Raw genomic sequence first — 17,475 nt, forward strand, 5'->3', positions numbered from 1 at the left:
GCCTTGCCCCACACTTCAGACTATAGAGAAGAAAGATCCCAGTCTAGGTGGGAAATCCCTATGGGTCAATCAAAGCTAAATTTTTATGTATGGAGTGGGAGTTTAAATTAGTTTAGATTGATTAATGCAATTATCCAAAATGTCAATTTGCACTTCGAAGATGTTGTAGGAATGTGATATAAAGAGTGCAAAGATTGTTTATTTGATCAATCCAAAGTGTCTATGCCATGATATGCCACAGAAAATGTAATTACCAGCAATTAACCATAACAGATAAGTAATAAATTAATCAAAGCAATTGCTAGAAAGTGAAGTGGTTGTGACACATTAAATACACAATAGTTCTGGCCAATTTACCAACTGTAAGTTATGCTTCAAATGTGCTGAAATGAGTGTAAATTCAAACCACAAAAGTCATCCACATCAATAGTGATTTCAGATTGACTTATTAAACCAGTTTTGCTTATTCATCAGTGAATATTCAAGAGACACACATAATTTCTGATCCAAAGGTATTCAAAAGTATTTGTGATGTAGCAAGGTTCAATGATGCACCATGAAACAACGATGAAAATCACCCACAAAATGTGCTGGAGCATTAATGTCTTACATAGAACAAGTTTGAACACCAATGATGACTAGATTCCCAAGTTTATTGCAAGTGAATGATTTATAACAGTTTAAATGACCATAGATATGTTGTGAACCATTCACCACAATAAAATATCGAAATCTGTTCTAGACTTTAAAGAAGCAATCATCAAGTTAGACACTGTTGATTTGGGGTAGCATCGGATGTGCTATAGCCATGAAAATTGGTGGAGAGGCTAAAGCACATGAGATCTCCAAGACTCAGAAATGGTTTGGGGAAATTCCACTCGGTTAGGGAGATATTATAATAATTAATATTTTTAATGGAGCTCCTAAGTCTAAACTTAAGAAAATTAAAATATTAATGGATATTAATATAAAATTGGGTGAGAATGTTCTAAATGACATAGATCAAGCCAAATCTAATCTTAGCCATTGATTAAAGATTTAATCTCGGCTGTTGAGGACTCAACATAAAAAGTATAAGAGGAGGCTTGAGGGTCAGTTGGAGATATACCAAGATTGATCAATCAGTTTGATTTTCTAGAGTGGGGTTGGCTGAGAAAATTCGAACAAGTGATCAGAGTTGCAGCGAGGGGCAGTGAGTGCATAGCAGAGAGACAGAGATAGTATCGAAGGACCAACACAGAGACTGAAGAGGCTATGCAGAGCCAATAGGAGCCATGCAAAGAGCCAGAGTGACTGCGTAGAGGCCAGCAGGGCCTACATGGGTAACGCAAAAGGCCAGAGAGCCAGCGCAGATCAGCAGAACGCTGACGCAGGGGGTTTTAGAGTGACGCAAAGGCTAGGAGGGCTGACGCAGAGCCTCAAAGAAGTGTTGGATAGATTTTTGTGGAGCAGACTTATTGAATATCTGCTTCCGAAGAGAGGTATTACTGCCAGATAGATATCTCTGTTGGGTGAGCCAGTTTGGCACCCTAGTTGTACTCAAGAATGCTGCTTAATAATAAAACCCTTAGAATTGCTGCACTGATTTTCCCAACTTGGGGTTTTCTAGGGATGATTGTCCAAAAATAACGATGTCCCTTGTGTGTTTGTCTGTTATTTTTAGTTGTTGATCTGCAGATGGTTGAGACTGCATTCGTGCTTATTTTTAGTATTCATATGGTTAAATAACTTGTTGAGTAATAAACAAGTAGGAGAAATAAACCAGATAATGTAGGAAGAATTTCTGACGTGTCAGACTTAGAAATTTAAACATGGTATCAAAGCATTGCAGATCATATGAGAGCTGAAGGCACCAACTAAATCAGAGAATTTGCAGCAGAAACAACTGCCCTGAGAGACAGAAGTTGTTTCTAAGAATAAAACAGCAAAGGAAGAGTGACGTAGCTGGCATGCGTCATCATTTTGAGCCAGAGAGAGGGCCAGTGCAAAGGTAGAGTAAGGTAGAAGAGGCTCACGAGGAGCCACGTCATCATACTTAGTCAGGTAGGCTTTGACGCAATTGGCCAGAGGAGCGATTCACCGTTGCCAGGATTGCGCAGAGCTAAGAGGCTCAGTTTCTTCAACTGTTGGGGCCTAGGAAGCTATGGGCAGATTGTGAATTGGGAAGCTGGTGGGGTGCTGTTGCTGTCAAAACACAACAGTACCTAACGGGACATAACCAAGGTAGAGGGAGCCGCTGCCTTGAGGGATTTCTAGCCAAGAAATCTGGATTCGAGTTTTGTAGTTGCAAAGAGGATCGAAGAGGAGCAGTTCGACAGTTGGCAGGAGGATTTCCAGGAGGGAAATCGAGGCTCAAAGGGAGTCTACGAAAGAACTTCCAGGATGGAAGTCGAGACTCAGAGGGAGTCCAGTAGAAGAGCAGAGATGGCCATGAACGGACTGAGGGATCATGATAGATTGGACGAGGCATCCAACTTTGTCATCTGGAAGGCCAGGATCTTGTCTGTTCTGGATAGACATTGCATTAAGGGCTTGGCCTTGAGAAACGTGGCTATCCTAGTCGACACAGCTAATAATGAAAGGTACGAGGATGCAATGGAAAAAGCAAAGTGCATAATCCTTGATGGGGTCAAGAATCATGTGATACCGCATATTGCTGAGAAGAACGCGACAAAGGAGATGTGGAATACCTTGACGACATTATATCAGGGCACTTCCATGCAGAGGAAGATGTTGTTGGAGAATCAGTTGCAGACGTATCAGATGCAGAAGGGGGAGCAGATAGATCTATACCTCAATAGGTTGCAAGAGATTCGGGACCAACTTACTTCCATAGGGGCCACACCGGATCAAGAATTCATGGTGAGGATTGCCCTAAATGCAGTCTCCGAGGATTGGGAGACATTTGTCCAAAGCATTTTGGGCAGAGCTGATCTTCCAGGATGGGAAGAGATGTGGGCAACTCTTCGCCAAGAAGAGATCAGACGGTTGACCAAGGCGGGAAGTAGCAGCAAAGGAGGTCGAATCAAGAAAGAGGAGGAAGAGGATGTGGCTCTGGCATTTGCGGGACAGCAGGGGAAGAGGAAGAATAAGGCCATCTCCAAGGTAAAGTGCTTCCATTGTGGGGAGGTGGGTCATTATGCAACCTAATGTCCCAGGAAGAAGAATAAGGGAGAGCCTTCTGACTCCAAGGAAGCGCCTGCTAAGGCGGAGAAAGAAGTCGATGGATGATGACTGTGCCATGAGTGCTCATGCACCTCTAGAGAAGAGGTGGGGAGACATCGAGTTGTAGTCAGGAGGACTATAGAAGATGAGGGGCAGGATCCTTGAGGTACCCAAACTCTTGGATCATATCCGCTATGGGAGCCCCGAGAGACAGTAGCAGGATGATGGATGTCGGTAGAAGCAAGATGCGGATGGAGCGACAAGGAAGTGCTAGAGTGCAGTGGTTGTTGGTAGCGCACTGAGGGTTGTAGCAGTGCAATAGGCACATAGGTGGTTAATGCATTGCGAGAGGCACAGAGGCAGCAGAGGGAGCATGGGAAGTAGTAGCAGAGGTAGCTTCAGCATTAGGGGGCTTCTAGCCTGACAAGGATGTCAGTACTTGGGTAGATCAGTTACCTACTTCTCGGTAATTGAGTTGCAGTGCAGTAGTGGTAGTGGTAGTGCTATGGGCAACATGATGAGAGAGAGTTGCAGTGCAGATATAGTGTTGGGAGGAGAGAACTAGCAACAACACAGATGCAGAGGGAGCTACAGTATAGACGTAGCAGTGGCAGTGGCAGAGCCATGGGCAACAGTACAGGAGACAACAGTGCAGTGGATGTTGGGCAGCAGGCCAAGCATCAACATAGGTACCGGGGCCGGATGATCAGGGTGATGTTCAGTGGTGGAGCACTACTAGAGCACATTCCTTGCTAAGAGGGAGTGTTGATTTGGGGTAGCATCAGATGTGCTCTAGCCATGAAAATTGGTGGAGAGGCTAAAGCACATGAGATCTCCAAGACCTAGAAATGGTTTGGGTAGATACTAACCAGTTTAGGAGATATTAAAATAATTAATATTTTTAGTGGAGTTCCTAAGTCTAAACTTAGGAAAAATAAAATATTAATGGGTATTAATATAAAACTGGGTTAGAAGGTTCCAAAAGTCATGGATCAAGCCAAATCTAATCTTAGCTGTTGATTAGAGATTTAATCTCGGTCGTTGATGGACCAACGAGAAAAGTATAAGAGGAGGCTTGAGGGTCAGTTGGAGGATACACCAGAGTGATCAGTCATTCATTTTGCTAGAGCAGAGTTGCTAAGCAAAAGTGAATCAGTGATTAGCAGCGAGGGGCAGTGAATACATAGAGAGAGGCAGAGTTAGTACTAGAGAGATCGTAGAACCTGGAGAGGTTGATGCAGAGGTAGCTGGGTGCTACGTAGAGGCAGCTGGGAGTTGCGCAAAGCCAGAAGAAGCCAATGTGTGTGACATAGAGGGTCTGAGGGCTGACGCAGAAGCTTCAGTAGTTGTGTAGAGGCTAGCAGAGCTGATGCAGGGCCAAGAGGCAGCGCTGGGAGGACTTTCGTGGGACAAATTGGGTGCTGGTGAGTCGGGTAGGGTGATGCAGTCCCTATCAGAGTGACGCAAACATCCAAAAGCATTGGCCGATGCTACTAGAGCATATGACGAAGCCACTAGCTCGAGTGTTCACTTCCTTATCGCTGAGAATGAGCGAATGGCTAAGGAATTACAGACGGCCAAGTAGGGAGGAGAGTTGGTTACAACATCTGCCTGAGCAGAGTTGAAGAAGGCAATACTAGATGAAGTATTGTCCCTTGACACAGTCATGGGGCGTTGTATTCCAAGTTTGGTACTGTGCATAAGGCAGTTGTCCATCTCAATGGTTGGCAGCAGTGATGTGCTAGGAGAGCACGTATCTTGTCGAACGTGCATGCTGCTGTTGATTACATGCAAACATGGACAATGAGATACAAGGGAGCCCCGCTACACTTGCCTAAGATGATGAAGCCCAGAGCGGTCGAGCTGAAGGCACGCATCCGGAGTCAGATCCGGAACTATGAAGATCTCCCGCAGCTCATCACTAGTCTACAGGCTTCCCATGCATGGGTATTCAGGAGTATGGATGTTGTTGTGCGTGCACATGCGATCCCATCTATTGGGACACTCACCCAGGCGAAGACAAAGGCACAGGTCTGACTGGAGCTTGACTCGTACTTTGACGAGTTGATGCGCATAGCCACCAGCCTAGACTTGGTGATCAATGTAGACACCATGCACAAGTATGTTGCTCGTCCAACGACACTCAAGGCAATGATGTGCATGCTATCAAACTAGTTGGACAGAGGAGCCTGAGCAGTGTACCCAGATGCTATGGAGGCAAGAGTTCGTTTCTAGAACGATGTCACCTTAGAGTAAACGGACACCATCGCGGACTACCGAGCTTGGTATCAGTTCGCTATTGTCGACCACCATGAGGATGTCGAAGAACTAGTCTTCCAACATTTGTCCGAGTCATATCAGTCTTGCATGGCTTGCTCAAGCCTATTTTGTCTCACATGGTACATGTGCAGATTGTATGTAATGTCTTGTCAAGTGTAACTTGAAGTGTCGATAGTTAGATGTAGATTCATAGATTAGATGAAGAGTCATGAGGGTAGTTGAACTGTCACAAAGGGGAATGTCAAGGGCCACCCACCCTTTGCTATATATAGTCCCTCATAACTCATTATAGAGGCTTTTGATCAGCCAAGCTTCCAATAGGAGTATCTTAGAGAAAGCTTGGACAGTATTGTAATGAGCCTTGGCTTCTCCACTGTGCAGAGCTAGTATATCTCTTTGGAGGAGCAGGCGATTGTGGTTGTAACGTTCCGCTATCGGAACTAGTGGTTGGACATGGATGTATTGTATGACTGGAACTTACACTTCTTAATATAACAGAGCCAACACGTTTCATGCATATGTCGTATTGTATTTTAGCTATCTTGTTTACTCTAAATGATATATGTATCTGTTTTCTTATGCATGCATGTATGGACTATTTTGTATAAGTATGTATGAATCTTATTGAAATGTGCTGATTGGTTTAACCATCACTTTGGATTGCTCACTATCTTGCTTTCCAGCTTGTGATGCATCTTCGCTTGTGTGTTCCCTTCCAAGCTGCGTACTATTACAGGTTTCCAAGGGGTGCACTCACCCCACTTTCTGTGTGTTAGAACCATTCATGCACCTTCCTTGACTCGCCACAGCTATTACACTCTTGCTACCAACAGGGACATCTTACTTGCCTCTGTGCGAAACCGCGGTCAAGGTGATACCATACGACCCACTGTTGGGACTCCTGCACCAAACGCTTTGAGGTCTAATTGGGACTTCTTACCGGGGAGATCTCCTTACATGTTGGCGGGTCCAGCACCGTCAACATGTGCCTAGTTGGCTCCACATATGTACCATATACTTTGCAGATGTTCCAACATCCAAAGGATGTCTCCTGCTGTAGAGGGAGGGTTTATGTCATCATCCTATCTCTTACAGATGATCTCCAGGAGATTTCGATCCACTTGGAGACCCATGAGGATGTCTTTGTGCCCCCACACCCACTTGGGAGCACCATAGGTTCTTTCTTGGAAAACAAGGGGTCAACCCCTTGTTTATTATGTTTGGAATCCGGTTCTTCATCATGGCACCCCTTTGACTTCATTAGGCCTCCTCAAAGTCCCAACAGCTCACTATGTTGATCATTCTACCCTCTTGAGAGGCGTATCTTTACATTATTAAGCTATTTGGTGGGCTTGTTACCAAAAGTATTATTTTTTTTTAACCACATGGTGAATCGGTAACTGCCAGGCCTAATCTATGGGAGACCCAAGATCAAACCTCATAGCTGCCACTATAACACCAAGAGCATAACCAACCACCTGCAAGTCGGTTATACTAAGTTCCTATGATTTTAGCAAAGAGCAGACTCACGGGAAAGGGGAATCCGCCCCTCTAGCCGCCACCAAAAGTATTATTATTATGGACATTATTTTATTTTAGGGGCTCAATTAGGTCAATTTAGCTAAATCGAATTCATTAGAGAAGTTTATAAATAGAAGTGAGATGATTCATTTTCATCATCGTCACTTGGATTGGGTTATTTTCTCTTGTGAAATTTTTGTTATCCCTTTTGGAGGACGAGTTTGGATGTTATGGATGAATTTTGATGTTTGGATATCTCTCTCGTCTTAAAGCTTCATTATTGGCATAATTTGATGATTGGATATATTTGTTTATACATGTAAGTACTCTTTTAATGCTTATTCTTGTCATTTAATTTTGTCACATGAATGTTGCTGGGATTTTCGCTATACAAGTCTGAAATTTACTATTGCTCTATATGAAATTGTGGGAAGTTTTGTTCTTTATAGCGTTGCATTATGTCATGGGCCATGTATGAATGTCCCTAGTGATAAATTATGCTAAATACATCTCGATAAGTCATCATTTATTGAAAACTGAAGTATAAATTCCTTGCAACAGTTGTTCTCATGCTCTAAATGCCATGCGAAGTTGTTGAAGGCCTCCTTGATTGGGTGAATTATTCCCAAATCAAAAATTCTCCTTGACTCCATCTCTCCCAAAGGACAAGGCACTAATTCTCCATTGGTGATCATTTTCAATGCTTATTCTTTTCACCTCCCTCTTTTTCTAGGCCTAGCCTACATAGGTCACCTAGGGCATCAATTCTCTCTCAATCTAGCCATCCAAACACTTCAATTTTTTGCCACAATTGCGCTGAAGTTTTCTCTAAAGGCCCATCAAATTTGAAGCAAATTCAATAGTGGGATGTTGATATATAGCAAGCCCTAGCTCAAGGACCATTTATTGCCCTATTTTTCCCTTGGCTAGTGTCCTCATTAGGATCACTGAATTCAAACCTCAAATAAAGTTTGTCCATTGATCCTATTCTCCCTAATTAGGTCAAGCCCCTCATTGGGTGATCAACTCCATACCCTTGACCTAATTTTGGGTCTTCTTGGTCCCGTGTGGTCCCACAACCTATTGATGTCGATTCCACAAAGATCACACAAAGACAAATTCTCCATAAGAATTTCAAGGCTTAGGAATCATCTTTGCTAGATATATTCCTAAACCCTAGCCTCGAGAATCCTCTTAGCCCTTCCTAGAGAGCATATCGCCTTGCTTCTCGAGCAAGAAATCCATATAATTGACTGTCTTGTGAATAGGCCTTAGGAATCACTCTTTTCCCTCTCATTGTTCCATTCATCCAGTGATTCCCCTTTATACTGGGTCTCCTCCCATCGATGAAAGTTCATAAAGAGCAGGGAGCTTTAACTGAGGTAACAGTGGGCTATTGCTCCATTCTTTCCCTTGACCTAATAGTTGCTCTATGGGATTCCCTTCTAGGACCCCTACTAGTTTGAGCGGTAATATGTTGAAGTTTCTAAGTCTAACAGTTAGAAACCCTCCATGTAATTTCTAATTTATTCCTTCCTACTTGTTCTGATTAATTAACAAGTTATTTACCATGTAAATACTGAAAATAAACACAAGTACATGCTCAACACATTACAGATCATCAACTGAAGGAAATAGAAACAAGCACACAAATGACATCGTTATTTTTGGACTAATTTCCCTGGAAAAACCCAATGCGGGAAAACCTGTGCAGCTTTTTGAGGGTTTGATTTATTAAGCAGTTTCAGAATACAATCTGGGTGCCAAATCCGGCTCTCCCAATAGAGAAAATTCTTGGCAGTAGTACCTCTCCTTTGGAGACAGTTGCTCCGGCTAAAACCCTAGATAAACACTTTGGCAGCTCCTCAGCTCCAATCTGCCCCATGAAAAACCCTAGCGTCAACCTCTAGGGACTACGTTAGCCTCTTCTTCCCTCTGCGTCAGCTTTCCCGACAGTTCCGACAGTTCCTGGAAGTTCCGGTTGTTCCCGGTAGTTCCGGCTTCTCCCCTCTGCGTCAGCTTTCTTGACAATTTCGGCAGTTCTGGTTGTTCCCGGCAGTTCCGGCTTCTCCCCTCTATGTCAGCTTTCTCGACAATTCTGGCGGTTCCCAGTAGCTGTTCTTGGCACTTTCAGCTTCTGCGCTCTGCATCAGCGTTTCCGGCAGTTTTGGCTATTCCTGGAAGTTCCGACTTTTGCCCTCTGCGACAACTTTCGTGGCTGTTCCAACAGTTTCGGCTGTTCCCGGTAGTTCCAGCTGTCCCGACAGTTCCTGGCGGTTCCGGCTGTTCCTGGCAGTTCTGGCTTTTGCCCTCTGCGTCAGCATTCCCGGCTGTTCTCGGTAGTTCTGGCTTCTGCCCTCTGCGTCAACTTTCCCAGCTGTTCCAGCAGTTCCGGCTGTTCTCGACAGTTTTGGCTTCTGCCCTCTGCGTCAGCTTTCCCGGCAGTTCTGGTTGCTGCGCTGATCCTCCCGGTGCTATCTCTGCTTCTCTGCTTCTGTATTCACTGCCCCTTAGCTGCAACTCTAATCACTCTCTCAACTTTCTCAGCCAACCCAGCCCCAGAAAGTCGAAATCTTGATCTCTTGGTGTGTTCTCCAAGTGACCCTAAAGCCTCCTGTTATACTTTTCTCGTTGACAAATCAATGGCCGAGATTAAGTCCCTAATCAACGGCTAAGAATAGATCTGGCTTGATCCATGACTTTTGGACCATTTTAACACAGTTTTATATTAATTCACATTAATATTTTATTTTCCCTAAGTTTAGACTTAGGGACTCCATTAAAAATATTGATTATTTTAGTATCTCCCAAACTGTTTAGAATCTGCCCAAACCCTTTCTGGGTATTGGAGATCTCATGTGCCATAGCCTCTCCAACAATTTTTGTGGTTAGAGAACATCCGATGCTACCCCAAATCAACACTCCCTCTTAGCGATGACTGTGCTCTAGTAATACTCCTCACTAAGCATCACTTTGAACATCTGACATCAATCCCTATGCTGATGCTAGGCCTGCTACCCAACATCCTCTACATTGCTGCATCCTGTACTGCTACCCATGGCCCTCCCACTGCCACTGTTGCATCTGTACTGCAACTCTCTCTACATCTGTGCTACTGCCCATGGCCCTGCCACTGCCACTGCTGCATCTGCACTGCAACCCCTCTCATCATGCTTCATCGTGCTGCCCATAGCACTACCACTGCTAACTGCTACACTGCAACTCAGTTACTGAGAAGTAAGTAACTGATTTCCCAACTCTGACATCTCTATCAGGCTAAAAACACTCCTGATGCTGAAGCTCCCTTTGTCATTGACAAGTGCTCCCTCTCTGACCTCTGCGCTGCTACAACAACTCCATGCATCTCTCACTGTTGCACACCTATCTGTGCCATCCTGCATTGGTGCAACATTCCCGTGCCTCTCACACTATTGCAACTTGCTAGCCTCGCCCTGTCCTGGGAATCCTGTACTGTAGCTCCCTCTGTCGCTCTATCTGCATCCATCTCTACTGACATCACGAGTATTGCTACTCCTCTTTGGGGCTCCTGTAGCAAGGTCTAATCCAAGATGTTGGGTACCTCGAGGATCCTGCCCCTCACCGCCTATAGTTCGTCTGACTATAGCTCGATGTCTCCCCACTTCTGCTCAAGTGGTGTGTGTGCACTCATGGCACACATAACAGAAAGGATCTTGGCCTTCCAGATGACAAAGTTGGATGCCTCATCCAACTTGTCTTGATCCCTTAGCCCATTCATGGCCATCTCTCTTCTCGTCTTGTTGACTGCTCTGAGTCTCTCTACTTCCGTTTGGAAGTTCTTGGTTCGACTCCTGCTGAGTCTCTCTGCTTCCCATCTGGAGGTTCTCGGTTAGACTCTTGCTGAGTCTCTCTACTTCCCATCCTGAAGTTCTCAGTTTGACTCCTGCTGAGTCTCTCTACTTTTCGTCTGGAAGTTCTCGGTCCGAATCCTGCTGAGTCTCTCCACTTCCCGTTGGAAGTTCTTAGTTCGATTCTTGCTGAGTCTCTCTACTTTCTATCTGGAAGTTCTTGGTTCGACTCCTGCTGAGTCTCTCCACTTCCCGTCTGGAAGTTCTCAGTTCGACTCCTGCTGAGTCTTTCTACTTCCTGTCTAGAAGTTCTCTTTTGGACTCCCTTTGAGTCTCGATTTCCCGCCTGGAAATCCTTCTGCCAACGTCAAGTTTCCCCTCTCTGATCGTTTGTGCAATAGCAACACTGGTTCGGATTCCTTGGCTAGAAATCCGCCTCGGCAACAACTCCCTCTACTTTGGCCTTGCCCTGTTAGGTACTGTTCTAACTACAGTACCCCACCAGCTCCACTCTGCAACTTACACAGAGCCTCCTAAACCCTAGCACCCTGAAGGTTAGAGCTCCTAGGCTCTGCGCAATCCTGACACCGGCAAATCAACTTCCTCAACCAACTACGTCAGCCCTCTTGTCCTCTGCGTGGCTTTGCGTGAGCCTATCTTTGCCTCAGCCTCTGCGCTGCCTCTTCTTGGCTCAAACTTGATGACGAAGGCACTGCGTCACCCCTTCCTTACTGCTTCTCTGCTAGGAATAGCTTTTGTCACTTGGGGCAGCTGTTTTCTGTTGTTGCTGCTCTGCTTGGCTGATGTCCTCAGTTCTCCTGTGATCTGTAACCACGCTCCAATACCATGTTGAAGTTTCTAAGTCTAATAGTTAGAAACTCTCCATGTACTTTCTGATTTATTCCTTCCTACTTGTTTTGATTAATTAACAAGTTATTTACCATGTAAATACTGAAAATAAACACAAGTACACGCTCAACACATTACAGATCATCCACTGAAGGAAACAGAAACAAACACATAAATGACACCGTTATTTTTGGACTAATTTCCCTGGAAAAACCCAATGCGGGAAAACCGGTGTAGCTATTTGAGGGTTTGATTTATTAAGCAGTTTCAGAATACAATCTGGGTGCCAAATCCAGCTTACCCAACAGAGAAAAATCTCGATGGTAGTACCTCTCCTTCGGAGATAGATGCTCCAACTGAAACCCTGGATAAACACTCCGGCAGCTCCTCGCTCCAATCCGCCCCACAAAAAACCCTAGCGTTAGCCTCTAGGGATTACGTCAGCGTCTTCTGCCCTCTGCGTCAGCTTTCCCGACAGTTTCAGCAGTTCCCGGAAGTTTCGGTTGTTCCCGGCAGTTCCGACTTCTGCCCTCTGCATCAGCTTTTCCGGCAGTTTCGGCTGTTCCCGACAGTTCTGGCTTCTGCCCTCTGTGTTAGCTTTCCAGACAGTTCCCTGCAGTTCCTGCTGTTCCTGGAAGTTTTTGACTTCTGCCCTCTGCGTCAGCTTTCCCCATTGTTTCGGCAGTTCCGGCTGTTCCTGATAGTTCTGGTAGTTCCCGATAATTTCAATTGTTCTCGACAGTTTCGGCTTTTGCCCTCTGTGTCAGCTTTCTCAGCTGTTCCGGCTGTTCCCGACAGTTTTGGCTTCTGCACTCTGCGTCAGCTTTCCCGACTGTTCCAGCAGTTCCCACTGTTCGTGGTAGTTCTGGCTTCTGCCCTCTGCGTTAGCTTTCCTGGCAGTTCCGGTTGCTATGTTGATCCTCCTGGTGGTCTCTGCCTCTCTGCTTCTGTATTCATTACCCCTCAACTGCAACTTTGATCACTCTCTCAACTTTCTTAGCAAACCCCGCCCCAGAGAGTCGAAATCTTGATCTCTTGGTGTGTTCTCCAAGTGACCCTCAAGCCTCCTCTTATACTTTTCTCGTTGACAAATCAACGGCCGAGGTTAAGTCCCTAATCAACGGCTAAGATTAGATCTGACTTGATCCATGAATTTTGGACAATTCTAACACAGTTTTATATTAATTCACATTAATATTTTATTTTCCCTAAGTTTAGATTTAGGGACTCCATTAAAAATATTAATTATTTTAATATCTCCCAAATTGTTTAGAATCTGCCCAAACCCTTTCTAGGTATTGGAGATCTCATGTGCATTAGCTTCTCCACCAATTTTCGTGGTTAGATCACATTTGATGCTATCCCAAATCAACATAACACAAATGATGGCTAACTCTAGCAATTAATTCCTTAGAGTGTTATACAATTCATGACTCAACTTTAGGCACTAAAATTAGAATTTAGTCACTGTTATAAAGTATTTGATATTGTTGTAGTAAAACAATGAAGTATTAAGGGTTAGGAGATCAAACCCTTAGGCCTTATGGCCTTGAAGAAAATTGCCCACTTGCCCAAAAATTTTCCAATGGCTATGGCACTTGAAAACACAATTTTTATCCAATTCTCCTACAAAACCCACTAAGGATCAGCTTTAAAAAATTTCAGAGATTAATTACCATGACAAATGAGGGCAAATGTGCTAAGGAAGAAGGCTAGAAAGCCTAGTTAGGCCTGCGGATAAGGCCTAGAGGTCAAAGAGGCCTCAAGACAAGGAAGAAAAGGCCAACTAGGGCCTGCATTGAGGCAAGAGGAGCCCAATAAGGGTTCTGGCTAGGGCTTAAGGCCTCAATGAGGCCTACGACTAATGGTTTAGGGGAGGTCGAGGCCTAAATTAGGCCTGCCGCTAGGCCGCTAGGCCAAAAGGAGGAGGTTGAAGAGGAGAGGCTAAATGAGGGGTAGTGGAGGGATAAGGAGGGAAGGAAAGGCAAGACGAAGAAAGGAGAAAAAGGGCCAAGTGGCTAGGAAGTCCTGCGACAAGCCTAGGAGAGGAGTCGAGAGGGTTTCAAGGGGTCACAAGCCCACAACTATGTAAGGAAAGGTAGGCCGAGGCCTAATTAGGTCTTCGGCTAGGCCTTGGAGCCCAAAAAAGGCTGGCGTTGTGGCCAAGAAGGATAGATGCCTGGCTTGGGGGGGGATGCTAGGTCTAGAGGCTTCATAGAAATTGAAACCCTTGCCCAAAATATGAAATTGCTTCAGATCTTCAATTTTACTGCAAAATTCTTGAGTTGTTGGCCCTGCAAAAATTGTAGAGGCTAGATCTTACCCTCAAGGGCCTAGATCTAGCTCTAATCCAACAAATTTCCTTTGATCTCACATGCACAAATAAATTTACAAGTGCCCAACATTCCAATATATACAAAAAAAATCGAAATTCCCAAAACCCCAACTGCAAAACAACGGTTAGAAATAAAATAATTTACAAAAAATTATTATACAAAATGTATTTACAAATTATAAAAATGTACAATGCTTAGAGAAATTTTGAACAATAGAATTTTTGTAGATCTTAATAATGGCTAGATGTACTTCAAAAAAAAAAATGTTAAACCATAGCCTTAGCAAAGTTAGAAAATCACATAAATTATTCAAAATCCAAACATAGTTAGCCTGAGCCCATAGTTTGTGAACTTGGAACCCAAGGATTGAGGAACCTACAAACTCTATATATTTTCTCAAGTAGGAACCATTACAACATACAATGAATTAGATCACCTAAGATAAGTCAAAAACTTACCAATAGAATGTTCCTATCATCTACAATCAAATAACGATTTAATTAATATTTAAAGCACAATATAGTAATGCATATACCCAACACATAACACAAATCAAAGAGACAAAGACACCATGAATTACATCCCAAAGTATTTTATTATGATGATCAAAATGTTCCTAGCAGACATTGCCCTTACACCAGCTTTTACAAAGTTACATCATAGCAGAGCTCAAGATCAAAATGAAAATAGAAGCAAAATGCCTTTTATTTATAGAGAAATTCCTTCAAGTGGAAAAAAAGGCTAGTTGCCTTGATCCCCGTCAAAATAATCACGACTATTGATAAATCTTTGATGACCTTTTAATCTCTGTTGTCGAAAATATTTATTTTTCAAGAATTTTTGAATTTCTCATTAAAACCATTTTTTATTAGCTCAAAAATAATTATTTTGAGTTAATTTCCTAAAAAAATTGACTTTGACTTAACCACCAAGGTCCAAAGGTCCAATTTTTCTTGAAATATCCAATATTCCCTTGGTGGGGGACCTCCAAAAATTAATTTCTTTTAAACCCACGAATTTTTCCACTTGGAGAATTTAATTTCTTTAACATTTATATTTTTGACTCAAATCAATTAACTTCCGGACCTAGGATTTAATTTTAATTTTGCCAGAAAAATTAGTTAATTGACACTTGAGGGGATTAATTATTTTTCCACCCTCAAATATTTTAGCCATGGTGTCTAAGTATGAGGGCCATGCATTAAAATATTTTTTACACAAGATTTTACAAATTCAACCCGCAAAGAGGCATACCTGTTCATTATAGACCCTCAAAATACACACCCAATTTTGCGACATAATATGATCTAGTAGACCAAGTGATCTGTGATAAAATAATTTAACCAAATAGCTTAAATTATTTCCAAATCACTTTTACAAAAGACTCGACTAAAGCATTAAGACTCACCTAAGACTTTGATGATAAATTCCACCCTAGTTTTGGGGTGAGGTTGGAGGGAAAAACTCTGTCGATCATCTATTTTTAGAAACATAGACGAATCAATGAGACGAAAATCCTCCTAGGATGAAATATGTTTCCAAAATTATAGGCTTACCTAGGTTTTTATATAATAAGATGGTTTTACTAGCATCATTTACATTACAAACTTGTAGAATGGGTTTACAATGACATAAGAATTACTGGCTAATGATTTTGAACTTTGAAAATTTTCCTTGAAGCTCCCTAATTCTTCTTCCTTGGAATGTTGAAAAAATGGGTGCAACAGGACCCTAGGAACCAGAGTGATGGCCATAAAGATAGGGGTAGAGATCATGTTTGGCTTTTTCCCACGTGCTAAATGTGTATGTCTTGACCATCCTTTGCATTTTATGGTACGTTTCCTATTTGAGAGTGGCCAAATTATGCTTTTTATTTTCTTTTAGCTACACAACCTCCAGGGAATCTTTCAGGCCCGACCCAAGGTGTGGACAAGGGGGGGGGGAGGCTAACTCCTTGTGGACCGAATGGATAGATGTGGACCTGAACGGGAAATATGGTGAATGGGGTTATAATGAGCGGAGGGGAGTGATGTATATGGTGTCAAGAAGCGGCACCACATAACCAAAATCGGGATTTCCCATGTAGTGCCATCCCTAAAGCTAGTATCCAATAAAGGAGATCCCACGGGACTAGGATACAAGGTTAACCATCAAATTGGACAAAGGAGACAAGAGTACAAACCAAGCCCACTCTTTCCGCCGAATCCCTCCACCAATCCATGCCCAAAAGTGTCCATGATAAGTAAACAAAACTACCCATCTACACAATGAAAAGCCATACCTTCAAGGTCGGGAGGTCCACTTGCAAACATGTGATCATAATAGATGGGTGGGGACCACATGGCTGGCTCATGTGGCAGAGATAGTGGCACATCGATCTATTTGGTGGCTACAATGGGTCGTTGGCTTTCGACTGAGAACCATTTAGGAGAAATTTTTTCTCTTATGGATACTAACCACAAGCGATGGGTAACACTCCTTGTTGCAACCCTTGCTACTCTTTGGCTTAATTTTTTTCTGTCGTTGAATATTGAACACTGGGTAATTCACACTGCCTTTCTCCCTTGCTCTCACAACTCTGTCTATCTCCATCCCATCGACTTGCTCTTATAATTTCTCATTGGAGCATCAATGACCAAGATCTAATCATGATCGATTGTGAGATCATCTTAGACTTCATCAATTCACTTTCTAGAAGTATCTAGAGAAAAAGTTGATTTCCTCAATTAATACCCATTAATTAATCAATTTTCCTAAGTTAGACTTAGGAATCTTTTAATTATTGATCAATTAATTTAATTGAGAGGTTTCTAAGTGTTTTCTCTTGAAACCTTTTCTGGGTTTTGGAGATCTCGTGATCCTTGGCCTCTCTGACACCTTAGGGACTAGAACACTTATCTGATCCTACCCCAAATCCATAAAATAACACTTCTGACTTACTCCCATGTAGGAAGAAGACATTATCAAATTCACCTCATTACACTTGAAACTGGAGGCACATGAATGGTGGTACCATGGACTAGTCACATTGGGGCTCTCTAGCATAACCTCATATGTACACTTCACTCAAATATTGGTAGAGTGTTTTGACCAAAAGGATCCTGATATACACTCTAGAGAGCTAGCATAGCTCAAGCAAATTGGGTTACCGAAGTCCTACATCTCAGAATTCCAACAACTAGCAGTCATTCTGAATTGTCCCTTGAAGTTGACGTTAAGCACTCTATTATAGTGGTACACAACTCGATTTAAATGTTGGTTTAGCTATCTATTCAACAAGTCAGTTTCCCCTGCGGCAACATTAGGGAAATCATGCATGTTATCAAGCTCCCTAGGGCTGATGTTAACAAGCTCCCTACAATAGCTTGTTAGGGAATCCATAGATTAGACAAGGTGATCCCCCTGTAACAGTGAAGTCTCCCAAAGTTGTCTGAGATTACCTTGTGGAGGAATACAGACACGTGAAGGTTGAACCAGGATCCCATGTGGCACCTAAA

General features: G+C 43.1%; 1 protein-coding gene across 2 annotated transcripts in view; it reads left to right on the forward strand.

Annotated features, from left to right (window-relative positions):
• The window catches only part of LOC149202697 (uncharacterized), a 451,520-nt gene that overhangs the window by 238,148 nt on the left and 195,897 nt on the right, over window positions 1-17,475 (forward strand). The gene's annotated exons all lie outside the window — the stretch shown is intronic.

This window comes from Pinus tabuliformis, chromosome 2_1 (assembly GCF_031772625.1).
Source record: "Pinus tabuliformis cultivar Carrire ecotype Pingquan chromosome 2_1, CPIR1, whole genome shotgun sequence".
Taxonomy (NCBI): Eukaryota; Viridiplantae; Streptophyta; class Pinopsida; order Pinales; family Pinaceae; genus Pinus; species Pinus tabuliformis.